The 14,946-nt window shown below is 33.0% G+C and overlaps 1 long non-coding RNA gene across 1 annotated transcript in view; it reads left to right on the forward strand.

The window, feature by feature from the left end:
- LOC118144927 (uncharacterized) overlaps nucleotides 1–14,108 on the forward strand; it is a 47,868-nt gene extending 33,760 nt beyond the window's left edge. The window contains exons 2-3 of the long non-coding RNA XR_004729875.3: nucleotides 6,374–6,477; nucleotides 13,978–14,108. This is a non-coding gene — a long non-coding RNA (uncharacterized LOC118144927). The remainder of the gene's footprint in view (nucleotides 1–6,373; nucleotides 6,478–13,977) is intronic.
- Nucleotides 14,109–14,946: the final 838 nt, after the last annotated feature.

Consider the following 14,946-nt stretch of genomic DNA (forward strand, 5'->3'; position numbering starts at 1 on the left):
CTGGAAACCATGGCAAAATCCTGTCTCTACAAAATTAGTGGTGGCATGGTGGTGTGTGCTTGTGTTCCCAGCTACTTGGTAGGCTAAGGCAGGAGGATTGTTTGAGCCAGGGATGTCGAGGCTGCAGTGAGCCATGTTCAGGTCACTGTACTCCAGCCTGGGTGACAAAGTCAGACAGTCTTAAATAAAAAATAAATAAGCAAAGCTTATTGTTTATTATATAAACAATCAAAATATATGAGCAAAGTTTAACAAGTGATTCTGAAAAGTAAATGAAACAGTTGATAATAGGGTTTTCAGATGTTAGAAACATGCCATAATTGATACAGTGTGGTTCTGTAGATGCAGTAGAGGAAAGACACTGATAATATAGAAACTCAGGAAGACACTCAGGTATGGCAAAAAATACACAATAAATCTTTACAATTGCAGATAATTTGACATAATTGTCAAAGACTTAAGATTTATACTTTTCATTATCTTTTCTCAAAATTAATCTTGTTAAAGTCCCAATGCAATATGAGTCATAGAGATTGTGTGAGTTTCATAATTTATGACAATGTATTTTATAAACTATGGTAATTTTAAAATAACTTCTGCAGTGCTGATGGAGGAAAATTAATATTGGCTGAAAAAAATATTTTTAAGAATGTACTAATTCAGTTTTTGCCCATTCAGTATGATACTGGCTCTCGGTTTGTTGTAAATAGCTTTTATTATTTTGAGATACACTCCATCAATACTGAGTTTATTGAGGGTTTTTAGCATAAAGGGCTGTTGAACATTGTCAAAGGCCTTCTCGGCATCAATTGAGATAATCATGTGGTTTTTGGTTTTGGTTCTGTTTATGTGGTGAATTATGTTTATAGACTTGCATATGTTGAACCAGCCTTGCATCACCAGGATGAATCCTACTTGATCCTGGTGGATAAGCTTTTTGATGTGCTGTTGCAAGTGGCTTGCCAGTATTTTATTGAAGATTTTGGCATCTGTGTTCATCATGGATATTGATCTGAAGTTTTCTTTTCTTGTTGGGTCTCTGCCGGGTTTTGGTATCAGGATGATTTTGGTCTCATAAAATGATTTGGGAAGAATTCCCTTTTGGTGGATTGTTTGGAATGGTTTCAGAAGGAATGGTACGAGCTCCTCTTTGTATGTCTGGTAGAATTCGGCTGTGAACCCATCTGGACATGGGCTTTTTTTGGGTGGTAGGCTATTAATCGCTGCCTCAACTTCTGCCCTTGTTATTGGTCTATTCAGGGTTTTGACTTCTTCCTGGTTTAGGCTTGGGAGGATGGAAGTGTCCAGGAATTTATCCATTTCTTCCAGGTTTACTAGTTTATGTGCCTAGAGTTGTTTGTAATATTCTCTGATGATGGTTTGTATTTCTGTGGAATCTGTGGTGATATCCCCTTTATCGTTTTTTATTGCATCTTTTTTATTCTTCTCTCTTTTCTTTTTTATTAATCTGGCTAGTGGTCTATTTTGTTGATCTTTTTGAAAAACCAGCTCCTGGATTTATTGATGTTTGAAGGGTTTTTGTGTCTCTATCTCTTTCAGGTCTGATCTGATCTTAGTTATGTCTTGTCTTCTGCTAGCTTTTGAGTTTTTTTCATCTTGCTCCTCTAGCTCTTTCGATTTTGATGATAGGGTGTCAATTTTAGATCTTTCCTTGCTTCTCATGTGGTCATTTATTTCTATATATTTTCCTCTAGACACTGCTTTAAATGTGTCCCAGAGATTCTGGTATGTTGTGTCTTCGTTCCCATTGGTTTCAAAGAACTTCTTTATTTCTGCCTTCATTTCATTGTTTATCCAGTCAACATTCAAGAGCCAGTTGTTCAATTTCCATAAAGTTGTGTGGTTCTGAGTTAGTTTCTGAATTCTGAGTTCTAACTTGACTGCACTGTGGTCTGAGAGACTGTTTGTTATGATTTCAGTTGTTTTGCATTTGCTGAGGAGTGATTTACTTCCAATTATGTGATCAATTTTAGAGTAGGTGTGATGTGGTGCTGAGAAGAATGCATATTCTGTGGATTTGTCGGGGAGAGTTCTGTAAATGTCTATTAGGTTTGCTTGATCCAGGCTTGAGTTCAAGTCCTGGATATCCTTTTTAATGTTCTGTCTCGTTGATCTGTCTAATATTGACAATGGGGTGTTAAAGTCTCCCACTATTATTTTGTGGGAGTCTAAGTCTCTTTGTAAGTCATTAAGAACTTGCTTTATATATCTGGGTGCTTCTCTATTGAGTGCGTATATATCTAGGATTGTTAGCTCCTCTTGTTGGATTCATCTTTTTTACCATTATGTAATGTCCTTCTTTGTCACTTTTGAATTTTGTTGGTTTAAAGTCTATTTTATCAGAGATGAGAATTGCAACTCCTGCTTCTTTTTGCCCTCCATTTGCTTGGTAAATCTTCTTCCATCCCTTTATTTTAAGCCTTTGTGTATCCTTGCTTGTGAGATGGATTTCCTGGATACAGCACACTGATGGTTTTTGGCTTTTTATCCAATTTGCCAGTCTGTGTCTTTTGATTGGGGCATTTAGCCCATTCACATTTAGGGTTAATATTGTTATGTGTGAATTTAATCCTGCCATTTTGATGCTAGCTGACTGTTTTGCCCATTAGTTGTTGTAGATTCTTCATTATGTTGATGCTCTTTACCATTTGGTACATTTTCAGAGTGGCTGGTACTGGTTGTTCCTTTCTATGTTTAGTGCCTCTTTCAGGAGCTCTTGTAAAGCAGGCCTCGTGGTGATGAAATCTCTCAGTACTTGCTTGTTCGCCAAGGATTTTATTTTTCCTTCACTTATGAAGCTCAGTTTGGCTGGATATGAAATTCTGGGTTGAAAGTTCTTTTCTTTAAGGATGGTGAATATCGTCCCACACGCTCTTCTGGCTTGTATGGTTTCTGCTGAAAGATCTGCTGTGAGTCTGATGGTCTTCCCTTTGTGGGTAACCTAACTTTCTCTTTGGCTGCCCTTAGCATTTTCTCCTTCATTTCACCCCTGGTGAATCTGATGATTATGTGCCTTGGGGTTGCTCTTCTTATGGAATATCTTTGTGGTGTTCTCTGTATTTCCTGAACTTGAATATTGGCCTGCCTTGCAAGATTGGGAAAGTTTTCCTGGATAATATCCTGAACGGTATTTTACAACTTGGATTCATTTTCTCCATCACATTCAGGTACACCTATCAAATGTAGATTAGGTCTTTTCACATAGTCCCATATTTCTTGGAGACTTTATTCATTCCTTTTAACCTTTTTTTCTCTAGTCTTGCTTTCTAGTTTTATTTCATTGAGTTGATCTTTGATCTCTGACATCCTTTCTTCTGCTTGGTCAATTCAGCTGTTGAAACTTGTGTATGCTTCATGTAGTTCTCATGTTGTGTTTTTCAGCTCCATCAATTCACTTATATTTCTCTCTAAGTTGTTTATTTTTATTAGCATTTTGTCAAGAAATATATGACTTCCTGTTAATTATCATTTTCCAGATTAGATTTGTATGACAGCTAGATAAAATTTCCCAGCCCAGTCAATACTAATTAACACTTTAATTTGCTAGTGACACATTTTGGGGGTAAAAAGATCCACTTTAAAAAAAACAGTACTTTTTTATACTTTTCTACATTATGAGTTATGCTATTTGCATAATTTGAAAGTGTCTATGAAGTTAACGCTTTGTAGATATACTTTAGTCAGTTGTAAAACTCTTGTTCTTTGGCTTGCTCATAGTACCTTTAAGCTATTAAAAAATTTCAGGTACTCCAATAAATATTATCTGAATTACTTTAAACACATTTCATTTTTATTGACTTGCTCATATATTTCTTTTTCACTGTCATCTGCAATGATATACTTTTTTGTAGAACCAAGGATAAACATTCAAATAAGAACAATTAAACTACAGTGGAAATACATTAGAGAGAAACATAATAGTTATTAGTAAATTATTCAGTAAAACTTGTTCTTCTGAACAAGTTTTTAAGCTCTCTGTAGCATAATTTCCATCAGAAAAACATGATGGTCTTAATGACTCAAATCTAAAAGTCATATTCTCCTCAGGTGAGCAGGTTAATTTTCTATGCAGTTAGTTAATTGCAAGAAGACTTCCCTTATTGCTACTTACTTAAAAGGAATGTTGCCATGGTCTTTTAGATATATATTTTATGAGAAATGTTATTTGTAGCAAATTTTGTTTTTTCTGCCTCTGAACAATTTTGGAGTGGGAGGGGGAGGTGGGGAGGGATAGCCTGGGGAGAAATGCCATATGTGGGTGAAGGGGAAAAGGAAAGCAAAGCACACTGCCATGTGTGTACCTACGCAACTGTCCTGCATGCTCTGCTCATGTACCCCAAAACCTAAAATCTAATAAAAAATTTAAAAAAAAAGGAAATATTGATACATTTTACAATTCATAAAGATGAAATGTAAATGTTTCAAAGACAGGAACTCTTGATCTTCTATTATTTTGTACTTCTGCATATTTGATCTTACCTATTTTCTTAAGCAAAATCTGTATATGATACCATATTATTTACAAAGTTGTGTAAAGTGATTTTATTTCTAAATCAATTTCTTTTTAAATAATATTGAGGAAAATAGACCCCCCAAAAAAGGCTTTATCTGCAACAAGTTAGAAGACACATTATGTATATATAAGGTTATGGATAAATTGATTGGGGAAAGTCAATATGTGCTTGTATTTTGTTTATTTTTACCTCTATTTTGCAAAGTATTGTTTTGAGTGTTACTTCTCATTACTTTTTATTATTTTGAGTGTTACTTTGCAAACCGAGAAGATCATTTCAGTTAGCTTTCATGTAACAACAGTAAGTTATTACAGACCTTCATGGGTAATGGAGGAAAAAACATATATCTTTCTTATATCTAAGAAATAGTATACCGAAGACAAATATATCAAAAAGTTGGTCACTAAAATTTGGTTTTCATATAACCAATGAAACAATATACATACATACATTTTATGTGTGTGTATATATATGTTACAGTTCTTGTCTCAATACTAGAATTTGTGTGCTTCCATCAGAAAACCATAAACACGACACACTCAAAAAGGCAGACTCACCTTTATTTAACAAAAGGATTGAGGGTGAAATAAATTCTCAACAAATTGAAGTCACAACAAACAAGCAAACACACAACAAATAATGCACCTAATACTTCCTTACAGAGAGCAGAATCAGGGACTAATTAATAAGTATTCTCATCCCAAGATAAGGAGCTTCATATTACTTGTGGAGTGAGAGGTGAGATCCTGTGATTACTAAATTACCCCCATTCTTCCCTTTTCTGAGAATTTCTTTCAATTAGTGTTTCTGTGTTCCACTATTACACATTGCGGGTATATAGAACAGATGTTTTGTCTTATACTTAGTGCACAGTTCCAAAGACAAACATAAACACACATGGTGAAGTCAAGGGCAAACTCTTCCACTTTCCAGGAATTTTGAACTGTAACTGTATAGAATTTAGGTCTCCCATAGGAGCAAGTGAGTGTGTTCAATGTGTCAGAAAGAATGTGAACCAAATAATTTCTTGTGAAAATAATGGACTGTGTTAAACATTAATGGTTATTGTCAAATATTTAGTTTTTCTCACTTCTAAAAGTGTTGACAAATTTAGCAACCTGTTAAATTTAAATTTCAGAAAACCCCCACAGTAGATAGATTTTTATATATCATACTGTTATACTAATACTATGTTTTTTTGTAAAATTAAAATTTAACGGGGCATCCTATATTTTACTCAACAATTTCACCTCTATGCCACATGACAGACTGTTTCCAAGGCTCAGGCACAATTAAGAAAAGCCATTTAGCTAGTTTTACTACAGGCTTTTGAAAGGAAATGATGCATTTCAGCCCAAGATAAAACTATTTAATTGTGACAATGCAAATCTTTTTACATTTTTCCATCTCTAGGATCCAAGTAGACTTCAATTTGAGATGCTGGAATAAAATGGAAGCATCCTGTATTGCCAATTCACTGGCCTCTAAATGAGTAACAAATAAACATGGTCTGTTTGATATAACCCATATCAAATCATCACTATGACATCCAGATTTTTATCTTTTTGCCTTTTCTCTACTGCTTCTTTATTTTATCACAGCCTCCTACCATTTAATACTATCTTACCTCACTTTCCTTCCAACCATCTTGTACTTTTGCCACAGCATGCATAGAGACTCATAGGTCAGATGCATAGCCTCAAGATTAAAAAAATAAAAAAAAAATGAATAAGTAAACAAAAACAGCTATGGTATCTTTGAGGAAAGAATGGAATTATACTGAGTTTTAGTACTAGTCTAATTTCTTTTCTTTTTTTGTTTTTTTTTTTGCCAATCAGTTTGAGCTTATGAGGTTAGCCTTGAACTGACGACCTCGCCTTCGTGAGCGCCATGACCTCCGGTGGGAGCCACTTTGGACCCCGTAGTAGTCTAATTTCTATGTGTAAGTTCTCTTTCAGCTCTAATAAGATGACCCTGTCATGAGAAAATTAGCTACAGATCTAGAAAAGATTTATTCTTTTTGAAGAATATTAGTAGATGGCAAGATGGAGAAATTAGAGAGATTATCTCTATACAGTAATCTCTACTATTTTAGAGACAAAATATATTTACCTTGTTGGTATAGAAGACTGAATTTATTGGCAGTGGGACCCAAGATACTTTGTGTCAACATGTCAGAGTGAAACAAAAGCAGCACAGTCTTTCAGCACTAGGTTGAGGAGATAATATTTTTATAAATGTTGACATCAGGAAAATTCTGAATAGGCATAGAATTCATAAGGAAGAAAATAAGTTATGAGGAGAAAAGAATAAATTGAGCATTTTTGGGGGAAGAGAACTAACAGAAAAGCCAACAATGGTCATTTTTGTCAAGAGCTCTTTTTTATTAGTTTGTTTTGTTTGAAACTGCATTGCTAATTATGGGCCTAGACTTAGTAATTTTTTCACATTGAAAAGTTCCATGGAAAAGCTACTCTATGTCAGTAATTCCTTGGAACAAGAGAAAGTTACCTCACCATTTGTGAGAACCCAGAAGAGAAAGCCGCTGGGTTGGCTTCTCTGATATGGTAGTAGCAGAGAAAGGACCAACACCATTCCTTGACAAGAATGGACACTAAAGTATGCATCAAACTTTGATCTTCCTCATTTTACTAACATAATGACATAATGAAGAACTATTTGCAGAGGCCATTCAGTTTTGTTTTGTTGTGACACTTATATGTGATATTTCAAAAATCAGATTAATTAAATATGTTGAGCTACCCACTGTGATATGTGCCATCAATAAAATTGACACAACTCATACAAACCAAAATCTGTTTATTTCTCATATTAATATATTTGATATTAATTTGATCACATATGTAAATAATCACTTAAGTCACTTGAGATCTGTTCCTACTGAGAATTAAAATTAGAGAGATTCCATTTTTTAACCACTCATTCCTTAAAATTACAATACAGAATTACCAATAAATATGTCATTCTGAAAAACAATTTTGTTTTAATATTATTTGTCAAAGAACACATTAACAACCTGTTAAGGTAAAATCTGTTTTGAGATGAGAATTGTGTTCTCATAATTAAATAGTAACCTTTAAAAAGAAAAGAAACAAACTCATTTACTTGTGTAGGTGCATATGTGCTTCATTTTCTCTTACCCTGGTTCAAAATATGTATCAGAAATACTTGAAAGCAATAGAGATATTTAAATCTATCAGTGTATTTTAGAAATATAATCTTGTTCCTCTTTGAATTCATTTTTAAATAGAAAATTAATTTTAGCCAGATTATTGGATTCCAAGATAAAATTTTTAGGTGTTACCTCAAGGAAATACTGTATATTATTTAAAAAAACAACAAAAGTACTGTCAGAAAGTGAAAAGTTCTTTTAAATATTAAGATTCAAGGTAATGATAAATTTTTTTTACAAATCTTGAATATAAAATCGTAGTCTTATTAAAAGCAAAATCTTTAAAATATGTAAGTTTTTATATCTTCTAATACCAATATCCACGTGATCAATATTATTAATAATACAAAGCCATTATTAAGAGGATTGCATATTTTCTATACTTTACCTTAATACAGAGTTACTTGAAATATATTAATTTAGATGTATTTGCTTGTATTATGTAAGCTGAAAGACCAATATTTTTAATCTTACTGTTTTTGTACAATTAACAAATGTCTAGTGAATTCAGTTATATTTTTGAAAGTTCTAAACGCTGTACATCATTATCATGAAACTGGAAATGATTAATTGAGACTTCTGCTCTGTTTAATCGATATTTTTTGTTAGGATATTAGCCTGTCATCCTGAACAATTGCAATTATTTTCAGGATGAAACTAGCTGGTTTTGAGATCCCCTCAAGTCTCCAAAAGCATTTCTGTTTCTTTTTTTCTTTTCCTGAGCAGGAGTCTTTTTTCAAATGCAATGTCTTCTACCTGTGATCAGATGCAATGTCATCTATCTGTTCATAGAACTACCAAAAACAAAAGAAAAGACTTTCTGATGCTTAAAAACTGCACAACTACCACTAAGATAAAAGCAACTATAGATGTAAATTTATCTTTCTGAGATTGCCCTTTCTCTAGAGTTTTTAGCACTTCCAGTTTTTATTTTCTTATTTTTTCTGCCATCACAAAGATTATTTCTTTATTTTTTCTGTATTTTACTTCTTCTCTGATGAATTGATCTAGTTTCTTCAATATACCCTCATCTCTATGTTTAAAGTTTACAATGTATTTTCTTAATTATTCTTCATTGAAAAGAAAACAGATTGATTACTTGAATGGTTGTTTTAAATACATCTTACAAATTGACATAATTTAAAATGAGATAAGAATTAAATTCCAAAAGCACTAAGAACTCTAATAGAAAAATATTCATAAGCAAGCATTAGGACTTCAAATTCTCCACAGCATAGGAAAGAATAGTTGTTTGTATCAGTCCTTCAGGGGACATACAGAGTAGAAGAGACAAATGCTTGCTGATCATCCAGAAATGAACATAATGGTGAATACTTTCATCGAGAACAGCCTGGGAAAAAATTATTTCCTTTATTGTAGACATATGTAGAATTTTCTCATAACAAGCCCCAAGGAATTCCTAATAATCATTAAAATTAATCAAGTACCACAAATTTTAGGTAAAGGTTTAATGTATGAGAGGAACACAGATTTTAATAATAGAGTGATGTGGGTTGGAGTCCTGACACCACCTATTAGGATTTATCTGAAAATGTTTGGTTTTTTAGTCTTGAGAAAGAACATCATAATTTGGGATCACTGTTAATAAAGAGGATTAAATGAGATAAGTCATCCCAAAGAATAAAATTTGCGTGGTTGTCTTATACATGCTGTTTTTTATATCCATGCCTTTATTTCTCTTATCTTTTCCCTTCTTCATTGGTACATAATAGTTGTATATATTTTGGAAGTACGTGTGACACTTTGTTGCATATGTTCATACAATGTGTAATAACCAATAATCAAATCAGGATAATTGGGATATCCACTTCCTCAAACTGTGTGTGTGTGTGTGTTTGCCGTGCGCGTGCATGCGTGTGTGTGCAACATTTTCTTCTAGCTATTTTGAAGTATACAATAAATTATTATTAATAGTCACACTACTGTACTATCAAACACTAGAACTTATTCTATGTAACTATATTTTTGTACACATTAACCAACTTCTTTTCATTTCCCCTCCTCTCTACCTTTCCTAGCCTCTGGTAATTATCATTCTATTCTTTACTGTCTATGAAAAAAATCAATCTCTGTAAAATGTTTGAAAATATTTGTCCTGAGCCACATATGAGTGATCATGGTCCATGACACAGCCCTCAGGGAACCCTGAGAACATGTGCCCAAGGTAATCAGGCCACAAGTAGATTTTATACATTTTAGTGATACATAAGACATCAATCAATACATGTAAGATGTATGCTAATTTTGTCTAAAAAGGCAGGACAACTTCAAACAAGGGAACTGAGGCAGAAGTGTAGCATCTGGAGACAGGAAGCATTCACTTCAGCTTCCAGCAGTCACAGGCCAAGTCTTTATTTGCATAGGGTGTAACTTTACTTCAGTCTCTGATTGGTTGCAAGTCAAGTTTTCATTTACACAGGGTTTAACCAATAGGAAACCTCTTGAAGAATATTAAACCCCAGATGATTTTGCAACAGGGCTCTTGAGCCACTTGCTCAAGCCCTGAGCCCTTGAGCCCACTCTTGCTCTGTCGAGTTTACTTTGCTTCAGTAAATCTATGCTTTTATTGCTTTGTTTGTACATTTTGTTCAACATGACAAGAATCTGAACAACTTCTAGTCAAAACTCTCCACCCTACACCAGTAACAGAGCTTCCAGATTATAGGCAGAGTCAAAGATTTTTCTGATTGGCAGTTCATTGAAATAATTTATCTAAAGACTTAGAAACAATCTGCGTTATTAAAGAAGAGATTGTGGAGACTAAAGTTCAGATAAAGCCTCCAGGTAGCAGGCTTTAGAGAGAATAGATTGTTCCTGTTTCTTATGAGACTTAAAGAGGTTTTAGACTCTCAGTTGATTCTCTCCCAGATCAAGAAAAAGGCCACGAAAAAGGAAAGAGATTCTCTATCATATGTAGATCTTTCCCCACAAAAGACAACTTTGCAGGGCAATTTCAAGACGGCAAACATGACAAAGAAACATATTTGAGGTTAAAATATTTTGATTTCCTTCCTTATCTTACATGTGATGTTATGCCAGATTCAGGTTGGGGCACATTATATAGAGTTAAATAAAAACCCACTGATGAGATTTTATGGTTTGTAGGGTATGACCTTCTGGTCTCCTTAGATAGGAATTAGGAAAAGAGAAGAAAAATGTCAGAGTTTATCCTCATGACCATCATGAGATCCACATTTTTAGCTTCCACATATGAGTGAGAACATGCAATATTTGTCATTTTGTGCCTGTCTTATTTCACTGACATATATTTTCTACCAACAATGAAGAGTTGTAACCTTAATAAAAGTATACTGTTCATTCTACTAGGCCAATGGAAGTTTAGAGTAAGTTACTAATTTCCTGAAAATGTAGAGCCAAGGAATTGCATGCTTTTTTCCTTATTTTAGTTGTTTGAAGTATGCATTTGAAATATGTTATTCACCCCTTGTTCCTCATTGCTGAATATACAAATTTAAAGTTAAATAATAGTTTTGTTTCTCAGTTTTTACATACATTCTGAAATGAAGTTAATTTCTGTTTCATTTATGCTCTAATTTATAGAGAACACATGTTTTCAAAAATTGAAGCACACAATTAACATTTTTTTATTTTTAAGTATGCCCCTTAGATTCCTAGATTTATAGGTGCTTCCAGGGAATTTTTCTCCCTATAGTGGAATAGTTTTAGAGCACATACAATTTATAGGTATTTATGCATTTATTTTTAATTTACAAAATCCATTAATAAAATTCTGAAAGCTCTGTTACCTCCTAGTTGTTGTATAAACAATAATCAACCAAATAATCATAAACTAGCACACTTGAAGTCTGATAGTGAAATAAAGATGAGGAAAGGCATTGGAAAAAAAATCAGCTTTCAGATAAAAATAGCTACAAATTCTGCTAGGTACAATGAAATAAAATACAGACACCATGCTATGTCAAATAGGAGTAGTAGTTATAGTATATTTCAGTGATAGAGAAACTATTACTGGAGAAATGACACATAAACTGATGGATAGAGGATGAGCTGAAGTTAATCATTGGAAGATTCTTTACAAGGGGTTTGTGAGTAAATAGAATAGCATGATCAAAATTACAGATCCATAAAAGTGTTTGGCATTTTAAAGAAACTCACATCTGGCTATAGTGTAGAATGAAAGAGCTGGCATTAGATGAAATTAAATAGATGATCAAATATCTTACAAGAAATTGCTGAATTTTGAAATAAATAAATTTTTATGTAGAAAATTATGGGACCACAGAAGTTTTCTTTCCTTTTTTCTTTTTCAGTGAAAATCTAAAACTATCCCAATAACACAGCACTCAAAACATTTTCTACAAAATGTTCTTATAATTGCAACTTGGATTAATTACAAAATATAGGCAGATTAATATTTGTAATTTTTTACATGCGAAATTAGCAGGTGCTAAGTGTTTACAAGATCCATATTATGGCACAAATTGCTTTATTTTGGTTATGTTTGATAAAATGCCACTAAAGATTTATATTTTAGTAGAATGTAGATATAATTATGAGATAATGGATACAAATGTTTCTAAGATTATATTAAATTGTCATGCAGCAAATGATGCTAATAGCAACAGTACACTTACTTCACAATTTAGTTGATGAATGTTTACCTTTCTAAATTGGCATGACTCAAAGAAAGCATTTGTAAACCAAAAGTATGTGAGACAGGTCTCAATCAATTTAAAAAGTTCATTTTGCCAAGGTTAAGGATGTGCCGTCAGGAGGCAGGTCTGTGCCTTCTTCAAAGATGGATTTTTAGGATTTCAATATTTAAAGGGGAAGGGTGGTTATTCAGGGAAGAAAAAGAAAATTTTTTAACGTATGCGTGGGTAAAAGACAAATGGTTGCATCCTTTTGTTCCTTTTCAGTCTTTGTTCGGTCTTTTACGCATTGGGTGGGTGGTAGAGACATAGTTACTTATGCCTTCATCTGGCTCACTGAATCTGCATATGTACTTCAGCTAACATAAACCTATCAGACAAAATAAGCAACCTGATCTGCATTTGTCTCTGGTGAGCAAAGGGAGGACTTTGAGTTCTGTCCTTTGTCTTACTGTAACACATTAGATTATAAATATTGTATGAAGAATGGAGTCTGAAATTTAGTAGATTTGGTTTCAGAATTCTAACTCTATCAAGTTGATAGTTTTTCTTTCAGATACTTCACTTACATAATTACAACAAGAATATTTATGTCATAGACATTTTAGTATACAGGAGGTAAAACATTATCAATATTAGTTTGTGTTTATTGAGCAATGGCTATGTAACAGGAAGTATTCTAAATACTCATTTAATCAACAGACTAAACTTACCAGAAACATAACTGTGTTATTACTATTTTATGAATGACGAACCTAAGAATATGTCCAAGATTCCTCAATTAATTCATGATGATGAAAGGATTTCAAGTTCAAGTTTTTAACAACATGCATTTGCCTTAATTGAAAACAGAGATGATTGATATATAGAGAAGACATTGCTGTGGAAGTGACATATAAGATGATGAAGAGTAGGAGGCAAAAGCTTGAAATTTCTTTAGAAATGGCATGTGGGCTTCTTTTACATTTTGTGGTCTCCCAAAACAGGGAGTGGCGATTATAGATATAAGATAATATGTGCATATACTTTTTTATTGCTATCACAGAGTTTATCATAATACATTCTGAATAAAATTAACTGAATGTATAAATAAAATGTAGCTGAATATTTACTTCAACCCTTTTCTTGGCTTCTTGCCCTTGTTAGATATTCATTATGTCAGGTTTGATTCTGTTTTACAGCTAAAGGTTATGGAATACCTATAAGATCGAAATAGGCATAATTCTGATTTAGTTTCTAGCAACTGGAATACTTCCCCTTTTGTATTTTCCTTTTTGTCTTAACACTACAAATGAAACGGGTTTTTTTTTGATATTTAAATATGGACGATTTTTATTGACATGTAACATATAGTTAATTAAACAAACACTGAAAATCTTGACCCTGCACTTCCTTCTAGTTTCAATACTATCTAGTTTTAGCATGTACAAAGTGAAATAAATTACCCACAAAATCTAATGTGCTATATCCAACTCTTAATCTATTGTAGTGTATGTACTAGCTTTATTATTTTTTGAAAAGCTACTCACTCATGTAAATAATGAACAAACATTATGTAAAAACAAAGTTCTTATCTTGCTGTTTTCCTTCACAGTACTGGAAAATATCCAGCTAGACATGAGAGAATGTAACTGGAGGAAGACAGCCGTGTGTAAAAGAACATATCCATTATTAGGAAATTACAGAAATTCTAGAGCACAATCCATTAGTACCAAAGAACTTTGGGTAAGTTGGTCCAAATAATCAGACCTCATATTTCCATTCACATAATCTAATGCAATATCAAAAGAGCTACATAAGCATTTTGTCTAAACTAGTGGTTTCTGAGCCTGACAAGTAGCATCTAGATACTTAGTTTTAATAGCTTTTCAGCCTCTGTGCAGAAATGAGTTTAGAGTAAGTGTTAAGCAAGACCATTAACAGTACCAGCTGAAGGAGAGAATAAAGATAGACACTCAATTATATGGCAGAAGCACTGAATGGACTGACAGAGGACCATGAATTCTGATGAAGACGGCAAATATGTAATCTGTTAAAGCACAGGAAATAAGATTCATTTTGGATATGTTGATAATAGGCTTCCAATAAGACAATCAATTTGAAATTTTGATATATGATACATATGACCTAGATGGTTGTACTTATGAATCTAGTTTTTAGAAAAAAAAGATGTAGGTAAAAGAAATAAATTTTATATATACCAAAAAGCCTTTGTAGGATGAGATATCATTCTGAGAAAGGGTCTAGGTAGAGATGGTGGGAGGGCAATGAGGGAATGCATGCTCATTTAGTATATGCCCTGTTTCCCAAGTTATAATAGATAAAAACCAACATTATAATATAATAAGTGACCAGACAAAAATGTGTGTTTTTAAAAAATGACAACTAATTCTAAAATGTATATCAAAATACAAAGAACAAACAATAATAAAAATTATGAAAATAAGAAACAAAGTTGGATGACTCACATTGCATGATTTCAAGGCTATTACGAAGCAACCAATAAGTAAGATTATAAAGTATTGCTGTTAAAATACACATATGGATTAGTGGAGGGGGGGGA

Source organism: Callithrix jacchus, chromosome 8 (genome assembly GCF_049354715.1).
Source record: "Callithrix jacchus isolate 240 chromosome 8, calJac240_pri, whole genome shotgun sequence".
NCBI classification, from domain to species: domain Eukaryota; kingdom Metazoa; phylum Chordata; class Mammalia; order Primates; family Cebidae; genus Callithrix; species Callithrix jacchus.